The 22,445-nt window shown below is 35.9% G+C and overlaps 1 long non-coding RNA gene across 4 annotated transcripts in view; it reads left to right on the top strand.

The window, feature by feature from the left end:
- LOC150106857 (uncharacterized) overlaps positions 1-22,445 on the top strand; it is a 192,931-nt gene that overhangs the window by 67,556 nt on the left and 102,930 nt on the right. Inside the window, exon 1 of one of the 4 annotated variants that reach the window (XR_016548373.1) lies at positions 9,337-9,569. The exons of the other annotated variants lie outside the window; for them this stretch is intronic. This is a non-coding gene — a long non-coding RNA (uncharacterized LOC150106857). Of the gene's footprint in view, positions 1-9,336; positions 9,570-22,445 lie in introns of those variants that run through there. 4 annotated transcript variants of the gene reach the window in all.

Genomic DNA, 22,445 nt, shown 5'->3' with positions numbered 1-22,445 from the left:
ACATGACTCATAATAATTAATGATTTATTATTAGTGTTATTAACATGACCTAAAAATAATAATAAACTAACGTGATTATTAGTATTTATTTTGTACATTTCACCCACGGTTGTGAATACTAGTACGATTAATACTTCATCTCCTCCCTAAATACAATTATAAATATTCGCGAAGGGATTCGAACCCGTAGTCTGTTAATGGAAAATCAAATAAGCTAACCACTCGACCAATCCAGCTAGCTGCTAGCAATTTCCCCAAATTCTTTCTATATGTTTACAGTCACTATTACCAACAAACGTGTTCCAGGTAGATTTCATGTTTCAAAAAACCGGAGCACCCGGAAGAAAATCATTTCTCGCCTCTAGAGTTCAAAATTAATGTTAAGTGCGGAGATAAAGAACAACTGGTGATTTCAGAATCCCAAAAGCAAACGTCTTTTTATTTATTTATTTATTTTTAACTAATAAAAAGGGATATTTTAGGCTATTTGGGATTATGGAAGTCAGTGTAATCTGCTAATAGGTGGATCTTCTGGTCGGGTTTCTGTTTTGCAACATGACACATCCAAGTTTTTTTAGGAGCGAAAAACTCTGTCCCCCCCTCTAGGATGTCAACTAACTCATAATCAAACGAAAAGCCCTTATAATGGTTGTTCTTCTCGTCTTTGTAACAAAAACGCATCGCCGTTACCGACTGAGCAGCCGCGATGGCTGTTGAAAGAGGGGAAAGTATGGAGGGAGGATGATGACCTTTGAAGATTATCGAAAAGAGAAGGTCCAAAAAATTCCAGTTCCACTATGGACTCATTTCATGATCTTTCCGTAAGCGTTTCTAGTCGACTCAACTCTAATTCAAAAAGTTGAAACATTTTTGTCCCGACACGGGTTAGGACCTTTCAATGTCCTCAGACTGCCACTGTTCACAGAGACGTATGTTGCTTACTTCGAGAGGGTAATAATCCACCTAGAAATTTCTTCAACTTTATTCTTTATTTGAGCACCCCTCCTCCATAGGGATTCCTACAATTAGCCTAAATTAGGAGTTTAGATGATGGCTTAATAAACTTGTTAAATAGAAAAATGAAGGTTAATATTGATTCTATAATGCTACGAATTGCTTCCATAGCTCAGACGTTGGAAAGACCCGGATTCAAATCCAGTCTTGGGGTCGAAGAATTTATCAGGGATTTTAGATACAATTTTTAGATATATTTTAGATATAAAATAGCGGGGGGGGGGCAGAAGTGAGCCCTGCGGCACACCTGCTAGGATCTTGCGTTTGGTTGATAGTTTAATTTATATTCGACCAGTTGGTGTATTTGTTGTACAATGCTATGGTTTTTTCTGAATCCAAACTGCTCGTTTGGAATAATACCTAATTTATCCGTTGCTGATTGTAGCTTGTAAGGACGACTTTTTCCGTAACCTTTCCAAGGCTGGATAGAAGACTGTTAAGTCTGTAGCTTTCGGGGAGTTGAGGGTTCTTTCCAATCTTTTTGATTGACGTGATGTCCGCCGTCTTCCAAGTTATAGGAAAATGCTTGAATCTGAGGATGGCATTGATTATGTTGACTAGATGCACAATAGCTTTTCCAGGGAGTAGTTTGATTATTCTGTTGGTGATTCCATCTGGACCTTGAGCCTTGTTGTTGCTCTTGTTGTTCAGATAGGTCATGATATTTGTAATTTCTGCTGGAGAAGTGAGTGTGATAGGTTCTGAGTTATCCTTTTGTTGTCTTAAGACCTGCTTGACTCGGCGGTGAATCTTGTAGATAAGATTGATGTTCAGATTTTCATAAGAGGGGTTACATTACCCTGGAATTCCTGATTAGTAAGTAAAGGGTAAAATCTCAAAAAATCGGACGATCTCTAGGCCACTCCATAGTGGGCGAAAGACCGTCCATGTCTCAGCGTTGGTTCCACTCATTGACGGCCGCCCCGTCCAAGCACCCCGACGGGCTCCCCGTTTAAGCAGAACCGCTCAGCGTTGGTTCCACTCAGTGTCGGCCGCCCCATCCTAGCACCCCGATGGGCTCCCCGACTCCTGAGCAGAACCGCTCAAATTCCGAGGAAAATAATTCACCGACAAGAACCCCTCAGCGGGCCCTGCCGGAGAACACCTTCCCCGGAGACTCAAGGTGCTCCCTTAAGGCAAAAGCCCTAAGGGAGCGAACTCAAAAACTCACACCCAGGATAACAGCAACAGCCGAACCTCAGTTTACTTCCTTGGTTCAGCATTGCTATTTGTTACCCTGGAAGTCCTGATTAGTAAGTAAAGGGTAAAATCTCAAAAAATCGGACGATCTCTAGGCCACTCCATAGTGGGCGAAAGACCGTCCATGTCTCAGCGTTGGTTCCACTCATTGACGGCCGCCCCGTCCAAGCACCCCGACGGGCTCCCCGTTTAAGCAGAACCGCTCAGCGTTGGTTCCACTCAGTGTCGGCCGCCCCGTTCAAGCACCCCAACGGGCTCCCCGACTCCTGAGCAGAACCGCTCAAATTCCGAGGAAAATAATTCACCGACAAGAACCCCTCAGCGGGCCCTGCCGGAGAACACCTTCCCCGGAGACTCAAGGTGCTCCCTTAAGGCAAAAACCCCAAGGGAGCGAACTCAAAAACTCACACCCAGGATAACAGCAACAGCCGAACCTCAGTTTACTTCCTTGGTTCAGCATTGCTATTTGTTACCCTGGAAGTCCTAAAAAGGACTTTTGTCCACATAGTAATTCTTCTGAATACTTGCAGTTTCAGGATGGATTTGTTTATAAGAATACTCATTAATATAATTAAATGGTGTACGAAAATATTCTTAAAAAAAATTTGAAAAATTTAAGATATAAATTATTTTTATTAAATTTCTATTTAGTATAATGAATTATATTATATTTTTATGAAATCATTTAAAAATAAAATAAAAATTAGTTTGTAATCTAAGCACGCTGGTAGCAATGGTTTTGTTACCTGAAAATTACCAAAATGATTTCATCAGAATACAAATCGGAATATTGTTCGCCTCTTAAATTAATGTAAACTTTATAGACATTCCCCCCCACTCCCCTCATTTAAAATAATCAGAAATGAAGTAAAAATGGCTAACAAGTTACTTTTTGAGAAAGAGGAGGTGGGGAATCAAAATCTCTCCAGCACGTACCTTACTAATTGTATGACATCAAACAACCAAATAACGCGGAACCTCTCCCAGGCATTGTAACGATAGGGTGAGAATGTGGTTGTCTTCTTGGGCATACGTTGATAATGTTAAGGTGCCACCAGTGCTCAGTCCCTCACGATTATTCTCGATTAAATTAAGAAGACACTGGATGGTATTTCAGATAGTCATTAAATGATGTGTTCAATTTGCCGTATGTAGGGCCCCCAGTTGAATATCAGCTGAACTTTGAAAGATATTTAGAAACCAAGTCCTCAGACAGATTCAAATCCGACTTAAATCTTTTCTTAAAGAACCCATATCACGATCTGCGTCATCTTTGTTTGAAGTTCAACTTTCTATTTTCAGAGGTCGTCTCCAAGTCTTGATGTTTTCATTTGCATTGCCGATCGGGTGGTGATTAAAGGCACGTGCCAATAAGAGCTTTGCTTCTCTCTTCATCGAGCCGTCAGTTTTTTTTTTTTTTTTTTATTAGGTTAATGAGATTTGATGGCAGATCAATCGGTAACGAAACGGTTTACTGAATTGTGTCCTTTAAAGTCGAAACAACTTAAGATATCTCCCAAGAATTACTTGCATATCAGCATGTCTTGAATTCACAATAATATTTACCTCTGCGTTTAACTGTGTATGCGCATGCTCAGATTTTTGCTGCACAAGGTTTTATGAATAGCGAGGCATACGTTACTCGTAACAAATGTTGGAGCATTTCCTAATACTTAAATGAGTGCGCTAAAAAAAAAAAAAGAAAGAAAGAAAGAAAGGTGGAGTCTGCTTGCACGTTGAGTAATTTTTTTTCCCATACTTGATTCTTGCTCTCTCTCTCTCTCTCTCTCTCTCTCTTGTGTGTGTGTGTGTGTGTGTGTGTGTGTGTGTGTGTGTGTGTGTGTGTGTGTGTGTAAGATGCAACTTTCCGAGAACGGTTCGAAGTTGAGAAATGATGTGCTAACCCTCAGGTGTCTGTTCTATTATGATTGACATCTCCGACATGTTCCTTCTTTCGGATTTCTAGGCTTCTTGAATTATATATATATATATATATAATTGTTATATATATATATACTAGGGGGACTCTGACCCCCTGGGGCCTACGGCGCCCCCCGAGTTCCGGGCTGGTAAGTCGGAGACAAAAAAAGTGACATAAAAAAGTTTCAAATCTCGGCTTATCTTTTTTTATATAGAGAGAGTAGATATATACAAGAGCGGCTCGTGCATAGGCACTGCGGAACTGCAGCACCCCAATTTTTCTCGATATATAAATATATTTATTAATTTACATATATTTGCTTATAATATTTATTTTTATCATCAACAATCCTACGCAATTCTCTTATTTTGTATAAAAAATATTAAAAATCCATCTTATAACACTTAGGAGGGCGAAGGATGCTAGCAGCACCGTGTTTACCACAGTGTCATATTGCTACGCACACACAAGCATATGCACGTCACAGTGAGATGCGAGCTATTAGCGTAATACGGCACTGTCCGTCGCGCAGTTCCACTGTTGTTTATCAGTTTGCGCCAGTAGAGAGTGTGCGTAGTGCTTATCGCGTTTATCCGTAACTTTAAATATTTGGACATTATTATTAAAGACATAACGTTCGTTATAGTTTTTATTTCAGAACATTATTGGGATTATGATAATGGATTTTATTTTTAAGTCTTTTTGAATTATACCAAACTGTATAATTTTATCGATAATAAACAATATTTTTTCATGTTAAATTGTTTTTTTAATTTTTACAATAATTTTGATATTTTATCCAAACACGTATACACTGTATATGTGTTTGGATAAAATATATTTTTAAATTTGCATATGTCGAAAGTTGCAGCACCCCCACGATTTCAAGCCACTAGCCGCCACTGTATATATATATATATACATATCGGAATATCCATACCTATTCCAAACGCCTTTCTCTTTGGAGAATGATCAACAAGGTCAACAACAACAAAAAAGTCTTCATTGCACTTCACATCCAGTTAATCATTCTACTGTATTGTTTTGCGAAATAGAGAAGTCTCGTGTACTCAGTTTTTGCATCTTTGTGCTTGCTCAGTAAATTTGGAAGAGGAGAACGAGGCTTACCTCTTTCGATTCTAATCATACAATCGGCAAAATCTCTGGCAGAAAACAGGACATTCAGGAGATCGTCAACACTGTAAATATGAGCGAATACATTATAACTTATTTATAGAAAATTATATATTAGAAACTTGTCTATATCGGTCCTAAACATCAGTTCACACTTCACGCAAAACAGATGAAACTCTGAAAACAAAAACAACTCTTATATATATATATATACATATATATTCAAGATACCAAATAATTTTATATAAACTTGGTTTTTAATCCTATTTTCCAAGTAACCAAACAGACCAGTAAGTCAAGTTTGCACCTGCGCGTAGTGCAAATCTGAGGCAACTCGTGGTAAAGGTGGATTAAGTTCCGATCACTTTCCTTAGTATTTTTCCCCTAATGTAAAGTCCATCGCCTTGTGGAGATGTATGATGCTATGCATTAAAGGCAATGGTCACTACCCAGACCACTTTCGACCTTTATTGAGGTCTCGTTAGTGGGAGCCAGACCTGAAAATGCCAAGGTTGAAGTAATACTGAGCTTATGAATTTTACCTAAACAAGTTGCCACAAGGTGCTTTGACCTTATTAAATGGAATCTCAGGATGAGAGATAGATGTAGAAAGTTTTTTTTTTAACTTGGGTATATTAAGTTTTCAAGTATTTAATATATCCAAGTTAAAAAACTTTCTACATATAAATATATTCGATTTTCCTGGTGCTGTTTCCATTCCTGACGTAAGATGACAAAACAGTCCATATGAGAAATATTATAAGAATAGTAACATTTAAAAATTACAGAACAAAAAGTTTATTTTATATATAAAAGAAAAGAAAGTTATATATTTAATTTTATTCGTTTAAAATATCTTAAATTCTTTTAAAATTTGAATTGTGCATTGGATGTTAGAAATACGCCTTAAAAGAAAAAAAAAAAAAGAGGGGACCATGAATCGACCGTGAGATGCGGTGATTAATACCCTTGGAGGGTAATGGATGGCAATGCTGTAGCCAATGAAGTTCTAACTGAGGCTCGGCTATTGCTGTTATCCTCCTGCCATGATCAGAGCTTTAATAGCTCAATAACACCTTATCTTACACTGTCCTCTACAGATAACGGGGAAGATGAAAAGCATTCTTGCTTCGCCCCTTTAAGCCAGTCCTTATAAGGATATATAACTTTTATTTATAATTTCTTTAGGAATTTGAGAATTTAAGAATATTAAAATTGTTATCAATTATTATCATTAACTTTAAAATATTTAAAATTGTGATCAATTTTTTTTATATTATATTATATTATTTATTTATTATTTCGGGTTTGTATATTATAGTATATAATATACAAATACTGCGTGCGTGTAATTAAAAAAGTGGTCAAAAATACAAAAAATAATAATTATTATTATATTATAAATTATATGCAGGTAAACAAGAAGTTGTTTACATAAGTACGCTATGGTTATCTTCAGTCCTGGTTACTGTGCTGCAGTGGAAGTACCCGTATGATCTAAACTGCAGATCATTTTTTCGCTGCTATTACTAGCACAAGTGGTATGCAGGAAAGCAGTCACTTTAACATACCACAGCGTTTTCCAGGGATGTCTAGTAATAAATTTAGGCCTTCTTCTCGACATGCGAAATTAATTAAGATTATTAGTCCTTATAGTCGTTATAAGGACTGGCTTAAAGGGGCGAAGCAAGAATGCTTTTTATCTTCCCCGTTATCTGTAGAGGACAGTGTAGGGATAAGGTGTTATTGAGCTATTAAAGCTCTGATCATGGCAGGAGGGTAAAAGCAATAGCCGAGCCTCAGTTAGGACCTCATTGGCTACAGCATTGCCATCCATTACCATCCAAGGGTATTAATCACCGCATGATTCATTAAGATTATTGTTTATCAATATTGTGTTTAGATTTCGCCTATGGAAAATCAGGAAGTGTTTTTTCGTTCTGAATGTTTTATGTTTCATTTTTTATTAATTTTTGTTTTATTTTTTATTTAATTTTCTTTTATTATTTATTTTTGGCTGTTCAATTTTATTTATTTTTTGTAGACTTTTATTATTTTTTCTTTTTCTTTTACGAAGATTCGTATTCTGAATAAAGGTGTAAGATCATTGTTTAGTATGCAACTTTTTTTTTATTATAGGAAATTATTCCAGTATAGTTGATGATCATCACAATTCGTATTTTCAATCCAATTTGAAATCTCTTCTTCTCTTCCGCTCATGGCATGTCCAGTTCCTCAAAGACTAATTTTTACCATTCCATTCTGTCTAGTTTTTTTTTTTTATTTTATGTAGTTTTATTATGGGGTTTAAGTGGGTGCTTTCTTTAATTTTGTCAATCAATTTCTTTCTTGGTCTTCTTCTTCTGCTGCTTATCTGTCCTTCAATTCTACCATTTAATAATATGAAGTACCCATTTTAAGTATCATTTGCAAATTAATTGTAAAGTCAGAGTATGTTGGACATGATCCATACTCAATTGGGAACCTTTCAGGTAAAGTTAGTCTTTCAGAATACAGTATTTAAAAATTAAAAATAACAATAATTAAAAATAATAATAAAGAAAGAAAAGTGATATATTTATGCTGGTTTAGGATACGATGGTCTGGGTAGATTGATTCAATCGGAAGCGTCTTAGAAGAACGAAATATTAATAAGATAAACTCATTCACGTACTGCTGTCATAGTATCCTGAATACCCTTTGAGGGAAATTGTTATTGTTGATGATGATGAAATAAAGGAAAGAAATAAATAGAGAGAAGTATATAAAATTTAAAATATTACAACGCTAACCATATGGCAGAAAATGACCAAGTTAATTTTGTTTATAATAGTTATAGGTATCGTTGACTTCATTTAACAAGTTTAGAATTATGAAGACCGTCAAGAAAGATCATGTATGTAATAGAACATCAAAAAGAGGTTGTTTGGAAAATTAACGCATTGAATGTGTTGAGTTCTGGTAACTTTGTTGTAGTGAGTTGAATCGGGCATGTTAAAAACACAATGGATGTATTTTTAGATGAATTCCACGCACAAAGTTTTAAGCCTAATCATATATCGTTAGTACCGTAGGCAAGCTAGAAGTTAGATAAAAAGAAATCTCTTCTAGAGACCAAATATCAAAAAAAAAAAATCTGCTAACGCCTTTTTATTCCCGTATACGGGGAGTAGGCGAGGCCATTTAGCCCTATCTAACTTTTGGAGACTGAGTGGGCAGTTCAATCTCCACTGGTACCAATCAGAGATAGATGGCCCAAGGCTATCACTAATTAAGCGGTACGCAGTGAAGAGAGACGGCTCAAACTAACCCTAACACAATATATTTAATGTCTGAAATAATGTGGGTTCTACGGTCGATTTTCTTGAGTTTACAGGACGAAAAACCCGAGTTTCCGGGAGGAAAAACCTGCTTGCCCGTGCCAGAGATCGACTAACTCGGGAACCGGTCGAAAAAAGGCTTAGAAAAATTTCCTCTAGTCGGCGACTAGACTCGAAACCAAGTCTTCCTTCGTGTGGCCAAGCGCCGTGGTTGGCAAACGCCACATCCACTGAGCTACACAGGCTCTATCAAGAGTCGTTTTTTTTTTTTAAGGATTTTAAAAGACTAGAATTATTGCATTTCATAGGCGTGCTTTTTTTTTTTTTTTTTGTTTTGCGCAGAGGATGTTCTTTGCTTATCGTATTTGAGCCACTTTTACTTGCTACCGTTTTCGTCTGCTTTATATTTATTTCATACTTCGTGTTTATTTCATGCTTCGGTTGCTTACCGACATAGTCGGAAGTAGACTACACCGGAAGGTTGTCATTTCGTTTTATTTAGGAAGGAATGTCATCCTCTCCTTGAAGATGACGAACGCTGCAAGGGAAAATATTTAAAAGTACCTCATCTTTCAGCAACGGCTACTGTCGTCCACACTTGACGCCTGAGGGCGTTAACACTGCACCTCGCTGTCAACTTCTATTTTAAGAGTTCACTCAAACACACAACACGCAAGTGGCAGCCTTAAGTATGTGCAAAGATATCGCTGCATTCCACCCACCACACCGTTTGTATGTTGTCGTGTGCTTAGTCAATGCCTTTTTAGATCCTGTAAATAGAGTCTTTCGGAACAAAAATCTTTACGAGATTTATATTGAAGGAAAAAATAACTTTTGAAGTTTTCAACAGTATTTTCTATCGACAAAGCTCTGAAAAGGTGAACAACGCGATTGATTTTGCATTTAGGCATTCCAAATACTCAAGTGTAGAAACATTCAACAGCTCATGTCTGGAAAAATATTTAACGTGTATATTTATGGTAAGCAAACGCCCTCTTTGCATGTGAAAATAACACAGAACTAGGTTTAAGGCAATGTCTGTTTATTTCTGCTAAGTAAAAATAAAGAAAAAACATATTTATTTTTTGTTAAGTACAATGTAATTTTTTTTTGTTTTTCAATGTATATTAAAAACACCTTTTTACTTAATATATACATTTGAGATAGAAAATTACGATAAAGTTGTGGCCGGGATAAGAATAGCCCCAATGTAACTCGTGCATGTCGTACGCGGCGACTAAAATGGGTATCCAGGGAGGGTAATGGATGGCAATGCTGTAGCCAATGAAGTTCTAACTGAGGCTCGGCTATTGCTGTTACTCTCCTGCCATGATCAGAGCTTTATATAGATCAATAACATTGTCCTATCCTTACATTGTCCACTACAGTGTCGTATTATGACATCACACGGTTGCGAACTTTTTTTTTTCTGTTTAGTGTGTTATACTGGAACGAGAATATGCCGATGATTTTTTTTTCAATCACATATTTCTTAAAAATAACCAAGTAGCATGCTTATTACTCCCTCCCCCATCCCCATGAACACAAAACTAACAGTAGGTTGGTTATTAACTTCTTTGAAGACAATTTATGAGGACGCTTAGTGTTTAAAGTATTCATATGATCTTTTCTTGTATTCCAATACTAAATTAAAAACACGAGATACTAGATTGAAAGACCTTTGGGTTTCTCTCTTTCTTTCTTTCTTTATTTTTTGTATGATCTCATCCGCTAAAGGTTGTAAACCTATAATACACTAGTGGATAAACTAAGCATAATACAGTGGGTAAACTAAAGATTAGATAATTAGGAACCCTGCTCCACATTTACCAAATTACCAAAAATATTCACAATAAATAAAATTACCTAACACTCAACAGTTAGAAAAAACCAAAGTATATTACAGTATATTGGTTAACTGTATTTGTGTTTCATAAGCGAGATTTAAAGAGAAAAAGGTTCGGGGAAAAATCCTGCCTGCTATGAGAGAGAGAGAGAGAGAGAGAGAGAGAGAGAGAGAGAGAGAAAGTTAATTGTGATATAATGCTTAAAATTCTACACGGGAACGTTCTAAGCATATTTCTTTTATATTTCTTTTAAACTCCTAATCATTCATTGACACACACACTATGGCGAACTCGTTCGTAAGATCTTCGGTCTATTGCTGTGTAATTTATTATTGTTTAATATCTAGAGAGGTTTACGTTAGGATTGATTCTCATACCTTTTTCGGCCGTGCATTTTATTTATTGTGTGACACCTTTTGTCAACTGGCATATGAAAATATGACTTCCACCTTAGTATCACCATCTCCGGGTCTGGCTCCTACTAATGAGACCTCAATAAAGGTCGAAACCGGTCTGTAGTGACCCTTCCCTTAATGCACATTACATCGCTTCTCATCACTTACCTGATTTAGGTAAGTGATGAGAAGTTATCCCATCTTTGCCACGTGTTGCCCCAGTCCTGAAAATACTTCAAGGGAAAACTTTGTTTGCTTACACTTGGATAAAGGATTAAACCCAATGTGTAATTGATTTTATTTATTTACTCTTTATCCTTTACTGTACTGACTGATGCTGATTGGTAGACGGGAAAAACTTTTAATAAGTAATGTTCCACCATATCTTCCATGCTAATAAATGTTGTTATTCGCATTTCGCATTTTGGAAAAATTGGTTAGGACTGACTCGCATTCAGAAATGGGTTGACAGCGAATCTCTATTTTGCAATGAACAACATGGGTTTACTAAGAGAAGGTCATGTTTTAGCAACTTGCTCAGATTCTATAACAATGTTACCATTGAACTAGACAAAGGGTATGGATACACGATGATACTTTTGGATTTTGCTAAGGCTTTTGACAGAATACAGCATGGAAGACTGTTGCATAAATTGTTGAATATGGGTTTAGATTATAAAGTATTAGCGTGGATAAGAGGATGGCTGACGGACTGATATCATAAAATGTTATACGGGGGAAGTGAGTCTGCAAGGTTTAAGGTAACAAGTGGTGTACCACAAGGATCAGTGCTTGGTCCACTGTTATTCAATCTGTACATTAATGGTATTGGGAAGGATTTGACAAGCAACATACAGTTATTTGCTAATGATGCAAAGATAGGTAGGGTAATCAGGAATGCTGCTGATTGCAGTCTTTGTAGAATGATTTGCATAGGCTGGAATTGTGGGCATGGAGAAAATGGGTGTCAGTTCAATGTCCGTAAATGTAAAGTCATTCACTTCGGCGTGATTAGATATCCAATGTCGTATTATATTGGTGGAATTAGGCTAGAAGAAACTGATGAGGCTAGGGATCTTTGAGTGTTAATAGATAGGAAGTTGAAGTTTAGGGGCCATGTGGTAAAGATTTCAAATACAACTCAAAAGATAATTGCAATGCTGAAACGAACGTTCGCATGTAAACATAAGGATGTCATTTTGCTTCTTTCCAAGGCTTGATAAGACCTCACTTGGACTATTGTTCACAGGTCTAGTCTCCTGGTTTCTGTTGTGATTCTGATATATTGGAGAGAGTACAAATGAGAGTATTAAAAATGATATCAGGATTGTGGAATACTGAGCATGAAGACAGATTGAGAATTTGTAGGCTGCAGCCAATAGCAAACAGAAGAAAGAGGGATGATATGATTGAGACTTACAAACTTCTGAAAGGTTCATACAGGATTTCATTTAATGGAATTTTTCAATTTATGGAGGTGTGGAAAGGACGACAGGGCATCCTTTGAAGCTGAGAATGAAGGCCGCCCAGAAGGGTGTGAGGGCTAGATTTTTCTTTCATAGGGTGGTGCGTGATTGGAATGAGTTGCCATTGGATGTTGTGAGTGCAAGCAGTGTGAATGAATTCAAGAATAAGTATGATATCTGGTGTGTGTGCGTGTGTGTAGTATATGGCCTCCCTCGATGAGTAGAAGGTCTCTCTTAATAATAATAATAATAATAATAATAATAATAATAATAATAATAATAATAATAATAATAATAATAATCTCCACTCCATCCTTTATTTAAAAAAATACAGAAATACAAATTAAGATGCGAGGACACGTTTATAAGGATTTTCGAACTAAGGATGAGTTAATCGGTCTCATACGGATTCGGTTACTTTTCCCACTCTTAAGACAGAAAAAAAAACAGGAAAAGTACATGCATTCATAGATATAATAAATCCCTATTAAGAATGTATAATCTTAAACACAACTGAAATTATGTAAACTGTCACTCCAGTCTTCTTGCACTGTCAGATAATCTTGTTGAGATACTAAGACAGTTCGCCTTCCTTCACTTTGTCTGCCTACAACTTCCTCCTTCTTCATCAAACCGATGTTTGCGTTGGCGTCTAAGGTGAGTCTCCAGTGATTTTATATTCAATCCCTTCGCGTGCCTCTTATCTCGGTGCTGCAGACTTGTCCTCACCGACAGGAAACGACCTGATTATAATACGCGCCAGTTAACTGATAAGTATTGGCCGAGAGTACTCTATTTGCGATGGATGCAAAACATTATCAAACTTCCTTCATTTCCAAATATTTAAAAGGCAGATTGTCGTTCCCGAATTTATTTTCAACTCCTTTCTGTGCCTGTTGATTCATATCCCAGTTTTCTACCGAGTTTGTTGATGTTCTGTGGAGGTCTCACTGGTATCAAGAGTTGGTAATGACTTCCTTTACTTGGGTAGCTTATTTCTCAAATTTCGTACGCTACCCAGTTTATTTTGTTCGTTTGGCCTACCGTCTAATGATGTTTTGTAGACTGGAGGTTTGCCAGTCCGTCGTACAGTTGCCAAACTTCATCATTTATCACTCAGAGTAAATGTCCACATGACATAATCAGTCCCCTGCCTTCCATGAAGTTGTTTTCGTGTTTTTCAATGCCTCGCATGTAAGTAGAAACCAAATTAGTGTCTGAAGTTAATAAAATATCGAATTCCATCGTCAAAATAAGCCAAAGTGATTTAAAATTATTAGTAAATGAGTGGATGACAAAATTGAATTAGAATGACCGTAAGAGGGCACTACGAGAAGATAAAAATTAATATTACGCATTATAATGCAACAAAATCACAGCAAAAGTATTTAAAAATGTACATCGGTTTAGAAATGCGATATTTTATTAATAGCTTCAAACCGTGAGCTGCATTTTTATGAATATAATATTTTATTTTGTAAATAACAATAAAGTATTACGTCATTAATATATATACAGTATGTTATATACTGTATATCAATGAATGATATTCCAAAACAAAATAAAATTGACCGCTAGAGGGCACAACGAGCAAGATAGGAGTTAATATTTACGAAATAGAAGGTGACACAATAACAACAAAAAGATTAAATAATACACATTAGTTTATAAATACAATGTTATTAATAACATTAATCCACGAACTTTATTTCTATGAGTATAATATTTTATTAATGCTAAAGGATTCAGGCGATAAGTATTTAGACTTCCAACAGAAGGTTTTGACAGTTATTACGTTAGGTGTTATTGATCAATTATGTGTTATTATGGGTAATAACACATAACACGTGATGAAATTAACTTTCAAGACTAGGAATGTATTTTTTTTTTCTATTTAATATCTAAGATGTAACTTGCCATCTTTCGATCAATATATCTTGAAGATGAGTTTATCTAGAGTTGGTATAATGAATTTAAATAAACTGGAGGAGGTGAATGGTTTAATTCTACAGGAGGCATGACCACTATGGATCCCCTGATGCCATTAAATGTTTTCCTATAACGATACAGCGTATACATGAGTTTAAAAGAAGCAACTATTTATTAATGGAATAACTGTGGTTACAGTTACTCCAGAAATATCCGAGTTATATACTGGTGTAGGCCGAGCTGAACTTTTTTTTAACCTCAAAGAATAAAGTATTATTTACAATATTGTTTACTGCAGTATTGTACTTTTTTAAAAAACAAATATTTGAGTTTTGATATAGTGATATTCCTTTCTGGTTTAAAAGTAACATAACATCAAGTACATAAGATACTTTGCACTCATTTGTGACATGTTTCAGCAAAAATATCTCACTCTACATGCTGTTGATGCAATGCAGACAGCAGAGGCGTTCAACAGGGTGAAGATCAAGACTTCGAGACTGCTCGTTTGCCAATCGACATTAGCACGTCCGTCTGCTTTCGCTTGACTATAGCGTTCTGTACAGTGAATGCCCTTTGGAGAGAGAGCTGAATGCCATGATAATCCATCTGAATTCAGATTTACAATGCATGGTCACGTTCGACCTCTCTTTCAGCTCTTCTCTGATGAAAATCTGAGTCCAAATGGAGTAGATCTATTATAGAGTCTCATTGGTATCGGCGTATTACTAAAACTACGTCTACTGAAGTTTATATTTGCATATCATGTGATTATGCTCACACGATATTACACTAATGAATTACTGCTATCTTTTAAGAATATTGAATTTTTTTAAATATAATTCCATCATTATAATTCAGTTGAAAACAAAGCACATGGGAAAGCGATCTTATTGGTATAATTATTATTATCACGTGACACCTCCAAGGACCCGTCGATGGTGGGCACTTCACTCTACTACAACCGACTCACCACCTTCACCACTTAATCCACCAACTACACACAACACCCAACACCATCATTGCACATCACCAATGGTAATTTGTCGTCTGTAAATTGTGCATGTTCTTTTTGGCCTATTTGCTTGTATGCGGGATGAAAAATCCGAGTTTCTAGCAATGGGAACCCTACTATCTCCGTATAACATCGGCTAACTCACATTCAATTGAAGAAAAGTCCATATAAAGATTTTTACAAATATATGGAGCTTGATAGACAAAAAGGGTACTTCCAATAGTAATCGATCTGTAAAAGGCAAAAGGCGTGCAATATATTTTAAAGTAGACATTGTTTAATATTCAAATTAAAAGTCCTATAGAATAAGTATAAGCATGCTGTTTTCTATGATAATCGGTTAATCCTTGAATAATATTAATCAAATATCATTCACTGACACACAAAGATGCGAAGATTTTTTTTTTTTTTTTTTTTTTTTTGAATCTGAAGGTGAGTTATCCGGTCTCATGCGGAGGATAATGTTATGTTACACTTTCTAAACTAGCATTAGAAGTATAAGCATTTGTAATCGGTCAGGTGATGATGAAATATCTTGTATTTTAATAAACATTCTCCTGACAAAAATTTCATCAAACTCGATCAGTCGGTTTAAGAGATGAAAGACATGACTAGAATAACAGTCACTATCTGCTGCTACCACTGCTGTGGTAAAGACAACCTGATCAGGTGAAATGTACGAGGCACTGGCTTTATGAATTCTGACATCAAGCAAAGTTGCCATGGTAACAGAAAAAGTAAAGGAAAAAAAAAAATCAAAATAATCAGATACAACAGACGTCATCGTATCTTTTGCAGTTTAAAAAGCATTTTCGTTATTTCCTGAAAAATAAAAGATTATAGTTTTTGGTTGCTAATACTACAATCAACGAAGGCGATCTTTCTAATAATGGCAAGTTCTACTTAGTCATTTCATTAGTGATAATGAGAAGTTAAAATTAAGTCACGGCAAAGTAATTTTTGCCGACCTTTTTTCTTGATTTGTATTCGAAACGCAACGTAACCGTTCCCAATAACGAACATTACGCAACTTGCGTAATCAATTTTTATCGGTGAAAGTCCAGCAAACTTACCATTGTTCTTCTGCGTTCGTTTTTTTTCTCTTTATTAATACCTTCAGACACGCAAGCACGGCAAATCATTATTTTTTTTTTGAACATGAGCTTTTTCGTACAACTTAAGATTCTAATCCGAGCACTTTCTCTAATATTCTCCTCGTTCGATGCTAATCTTGAATAAAATCACGTCTCGTCTTCATCGTGGTGTGTGGTGTGTGTGTGTGTGTGTGTGTGCGTGTGTTAGCCTTGACCCAAATTTTAACTGTTCGTAATCTGAAATGAGTTTTTCTTGTAAAAAGTCGTATTGAGTAGCACGCGATTGGTGTGGTCTGCACTTGAGGGACGTAACCTACACTGAAGTGTGTCCTTACGTGTTGCAGGTCACCATTACAGCCGTCTGTTCATATTTGCATTTATTCCACTTTTTTTTCCCTTTCCCCCCTATATTTTACGATTTCATTTCAGTCATTTGCGTGACCAGGCTTATGTCCAATGCTTAAGTCCAATGTTTATATTAGTATCGCTCTTCATTTAAAAACTGATAATCAATGTGCCATCAGTTTTGTTACTATATGTTTTAAGAATACTGGGGAGTTTATTTATGGAGAACTTTATTCAGCATTTTAGTCTTGGCTTTACTGAAATGTTCTTCTTGTGGTATACCTGGACTTTTGGTAAAGCCTTTCACACTATATCATACTCAGTGGTGGCTCGTGGCTTGAAATCGTGGGGGGTGCTGCAACTTTCGAAATATACATACACACTGTAAGTACAGTGCATACGTGTTTGGATAAAATATTAAAATATGGTAAACATTTAAAAAATTAAACATATAAAAATATTGTTTATTATCGATAAAATTATACAGTTTGGTATAATTCAAAATTACTTAAATATTACTATAACAAAGGTTATGTCTTTAATTGTAATGTCCAAATATTTAAAGAGACGGAGTAAACACGATGAGCACTACGAACACTCTATTACAGGTGCAAACTGCATATAAACAACAGTGGAACTGCGCGACGGACAGTGCCGCATTACGCTAATAGCTCGCATCTCACTATGACGTGCATATGCTTGCGCGCGTAGCAATAAGACACTGTGATAAACGCAGTGCTGCTAGCGTCTTTCGCCCTCCTAAGTGCTACAGGATGGATTTTTATTATTTTTTATACAAAATAAGAGAATTGTATAGGATGGTTGATGATAAAATTAAATATTACAAGCAAATATAAATAAATTAATAAATATATTTATATATCGAGAAAAATTGGGGGTGCTGCAGTTCTGCAGTGCCTATGAACGAATCGCCCCTGATTATACTGCAATTTCATGAATAAATTAAGATGCTTATAAATAGATGACAAATACCAAACAGCAGTATGTAGGAAACGTATTCGAAGGGGGGATAAAGGTAAAAAGCTCGAACTTTGAGCTATTATTATTTATTTACTGTATTAATGGTATTGTACACGGACTGAAGGAGAGATAAACGATTGATTGCTGAATATGGAAAGTTGAGAAGAGCGAAAATAATTACTGTGCTATAAATGCAAGGCTTCCAAAGGTAAAGTTTTGTTGGACGCGGAGCTGATGGACTGTTTATGACATTAGTAAGACTGAGTTCAAGGACACCGAAGAGTCAAAGGATCTGGGTTTAATGATAGATAGAGAGTTAAAATTCAGGAAATGTTATAAAGATAGCATGATAACGCATAAGACCAGGACTGGAGAGTAGGAATATGGTTAAGTTGTTTGGATGCAGTCAAATTTAGGGGAAAGTCCTTAATTTGAATGCATCTGAAAAGATGGACACAGATTTGGTCACCTGAGTTTCAGGGGCACGTGAAAAAGGTACAGAAATATAGAAAATGTGAATAATTAAGCTGATATCAGGAACACTGAATTCTGAATGGGAGGATTGATTAAGGAAGTGTAGACAGTAGAGACCGAACAATGAACAGAGAAGAGATGGATCTGATGAGGACATAAATGATTAACTAGATTTTGATAAAAACAGATATATAAAAAATTTTTAATTCATGGAAGGATTACAACAGGGCATCACTTGTGGAAGTTGAATAGGTGTGGTTAACAAGGAGTAAGAGCAATGTTTTTTTTCTTCTTTCTTTCTAGTTATGAGTAGTAGGGAGGAAGTTGTTGTTGTTGATGATGATGATGATGTGAACAGTAAAATAACCGATATGTGCGCTGGAAAAATAAACCCTTGCCTTGCATAGACAATTTCTTCGGGATACTGAGGGAAAAAATTGACTTGAACAAAACGTAGCAATGGCTACAATATGGATACATTAAAAAAGAAACAGAACGATTTATTCTAGCAGCTCAAGGACAGGCATTACAAACTAATGCAATGAAAGCAAAAATTCTGAACATTAAAAATAACAGAAAATGCAGATTATGCGATCAGAAAGATGAGACCGTAGAACATCTAATCAGTGCCTGCAGCAAGATAGCTCAAACTGACTATAAATACCGCCATGATCAAGTGGCCACAATAATTCATTGGCATGTATGCAAAAAATATGGCTTTCCCACTTCTGATAACTGGCGGCAACATAAAATAGAGACTGGATTGGAAAACGATAAAGCAAAAATTCTCTGGGAACTTTAGAATACAAACTGATCGGCATTTGGAACACGATAGACCTCACATCACAATTATCGAACATCGACAGGTTTGGATTATCGATATCGCAGGACCCAGTGATAACAACATTAACAACAAAGAACTGGAAAAAATTACTAAATATCGAGATCTGGCAATCGAAGTTGGACGGCGGCTGTGGCTAAAGCACACCAAAGTTATCGCAATAGTTATCACCAGTCAAATTCTTGTTTAAATGATTTCTCGTTTTGACTGTGCATCAATTATATGAATAAAAAAAAATAATAATAATTTATTGATTGCTAAAATATTTATACATACAATAAACATCTTGTGTGACATTGCACCTTATAATTTTACAGAGTTCAGCACTAAGTGCTGCAATTTCTACATTGGATTTCAATTCAAATTTTTAAGAATACTTTTTTGCCTTTATATTATGTATTTACAACACATGTTCTAATATTAACAATGAAGATTATACAGAATTTTTTGTATAATTTTTTTTTCAAAGTTTGAGAAAGAGTGATTATGCAAACAAATTTCTGCATTTGTTTATAAGGATCACGTGTAGATGGGTGAAGCAAGTTAATCCCACCTACTTCGAAGCTTGGGTTAGCTTTTATGAAGAGAGTGGGATTTAGCCTTCACTATTTATGTTGTTGCTACTGTTTATGTATGGGATGTAGGCATTGGATGCTTGTGATTTGTGATGTGTATATTAGTGTTAACGGTATCTTAACTTTGTTGGTATATTTTTCAGAGTTCGTTTTTTAATGTTCTGTAGTTATCTGTGTTTTAAATTTCTTGGTAGGTTGTTGAGTTGGGTGGGTATCTGACGTGATCTCACAAAAGAACCGTATGAGTTGTTGAAGGGTGTGGGGATGTAGAGAGTTGTTGTAGGTCGTGTTATACGATATGTGTCTCTGTTGTTTCGATAGGTGATGTTGAAGTAATTCCTTGTTAACATCATGTGGTGTTTCAGGTTTTTAATGCTCAGAATTCTGTGTGTCGCCATGTGCTTGTCGGATATTGGTTGTTGTGTGTAAGGTGTCTAGATTATTGTTGACACGATTTTTCTGTGTAATGTTTCTAATTTTGTTAGGTGGTTGTTTGATGTATTTGCATAGACTGTTATTCCGTATCTGAGTAGGGATTCGCAGATACCGTGATACAGGAGTTTTTTTTTTATGTTGGATGGAATAATGTCTTTTACTTGGAAGAGTTTTGCTGCGATGATCCGGAGTACGGTATATAGGTATTCTGTATGTTTTATCCATTTAAGGTGGCAATCAATATAGAGACCAAGGGGTATTTTGCATGTATTACAGGTTTGATTTCGGGACATCGGCAGGTATTTTTGTTGTTAATGCAGTGGTATGTGTGACAGTGTATCGATAGTGGTGAAGGCGCATCATTCTTGGGTTGTGTATTATCAACATCAGTATTTTGATGCCGTTGATTAGAATTGCGTTTTGGTAGAAGTATGTTGTGATTTCATTTAGGTCTTGTTGTGCTTTGGAGAGAGCCGTATTGATGTCTGTGTGGATTGCTAGTAGTGCGGTGTCATCTGAGTACTGAAATATTTGACTTCTTATGGATATGTTATGAACATCGTTAATGTATATGTTGAATAGAGTGAGTGATAATATGGCACCTTGAGGTACACCGTGTTTTATTTGTATACTCCGACTGTGACATGTACCTATTTTTGTTACTTGTGTTCTGTTTGAGAGGTAGTTCCTGAACCATGTATGCAGTGTTCCTCTTATACTTATTGAGTATAGTTTGGTGAGTAGTATGTCATGTTCAAAGTGTATCAAATGCTTTGGTTAAGTCAAGCAGTATAAGGACGGCGTACTTGTTTTTGTCGAGAGCTTTGTTTATTGTGTCGGCGATGTCTTCTAATAAAGTGATGGTACTTTTTGTTTTCTAAAGCCGTATTGGTTTTGTGAGATGATGTTGTACTTCTGTAAATAGTTCTGCACTCTGGTGTGTGTTATTTTTTCTAGAATTTTTGAAATGACTGGTAGGGTAGCTATTGGTCTGTAGTTCTGAGTACCGTTTCTTTTACCATAATTATTTATGTTGTATGCGTAAATTTCTGTGTCGTTTATTGCAACTTCGGTAAGTATTAGCGCATCTATGTTTGTCAAGGTGTAGTTGAGCAGTTTTATCAGTGTAAGACAGTGTTTTTTTATACTTATTATGTTTGTGTGTATGATAGTGAAGTTGGTATTGGCGGAAATGTTGTCTGACCATTTCTTGAAAGAGTCAAAGACCTTGAAGTTTATATTGTCTTACTAGATATGTTCGCCTATATTTGAAGTCTCCAATATATAGTTTTTAAGTGATTTTTAATCTTGTTCTTAAGGATGTGAAGAATTAGTGTTTTATATTGGTAGTCTGTGTAGGTCGGATTCTTTTGCAATTATATAAACTCGAGTGTTTTCATTCTTTCTCATACATATCTGTGAATTCTTTGTCCACAGGAACTTGTAGTTTTTTCTGTTTTTGTCTTCCTTGCTTGGTATAAAAGATTTTTAGAGTATGGGATCCAGTGTTCAGATATATAGATTGGTGTTGGGAGTTTCTTGTCAGTCAGGATCGGTGTTGTCGGCCTTGTTTTCTTGCTTGCTGCAAGAATAGTCTCTCAATCTTCTACTGGTAAACGAGCGATTGGGATTCCCTCAACATATTAGTATTCTATTGCATGTACTTTTCATACTCCTCGAATTTTTTGTTAATTTGTTCCATGTGTGTATTTAGCAAATCTTTAACCATAAGTTTGAAAGAGTCTAAGTTGTCTGTAATTTTAGAGTCAGGAAGGGACTTACTTTGATGTGCATCGTTGCTTTTCTTTGGTGTCTGTTTTTTGTTCTTCATTTTCTCACGGCATTGTAGGCAGCGCCATTCGGTCCGTTTCGCGTCTCCTTTTTCTTTCCACGTGCTCTCTGAGATCCCAGAACTTTGGAAGTGTTGTTTTCGGCCACATCCAGAACAATGCTGCCCGTCCCCTTCGTCGCTTAATGGCTTATTGTACTTGTTACAGCTCATTGTGCTTGACCTTCGCTGTCTTTGTGACCTTTGGACTTTCTTCCCTTTAGCGACTGTAGTGCGACTTTTAAAATGGCGACGTCCTTTGATCTTTGTTGGTTGGTGACAGCAGTTCACTCTATGACTTTCAGCACATAAAATTTGGATATTACTTAGCCGAGTTTGATGATCTAAACGCTCCTGTCTTTAGCGTGACTAGTGGAATTAAATAGCAGCATTTCAAATTAAAAATGAATTAAAACCACTTCAAACCTATATAAACGGAAGCAGCGATAACATCGTGCGTGCATTCATCCGCCTACACAGCGCCCTTGTGCTATGTAAAATATATATATAATGTCACCTAGAAATATATTATTTTAGCCAACTTGAATTTATAATAATAATAATAATAATAATAATAATAATAATAATAATAATAATAATAATAATAATAATAAAGCGAGTTATTTTCCAA

Source organism: Typopeltis vanoorti, chromosome 5 (genome assembly GCF_054136105.1).
Source record: "Typopeltis vanoorti isolate ZY-2024b chromosome 5, IOZ_Tvanoo_1.0, whole genome shotgun sequence".
Taxonomy (NCBI): domain Eukaryota; kingdom Metazoa; phylum Arthropoda; class Arachnida; order Uropygi; family Thelyphonidae; genus Typopeltis; species Typopeltis vanoorti.
This window is presented reverse-complemented; position numbering and strand designations above follow the sequence as displayed.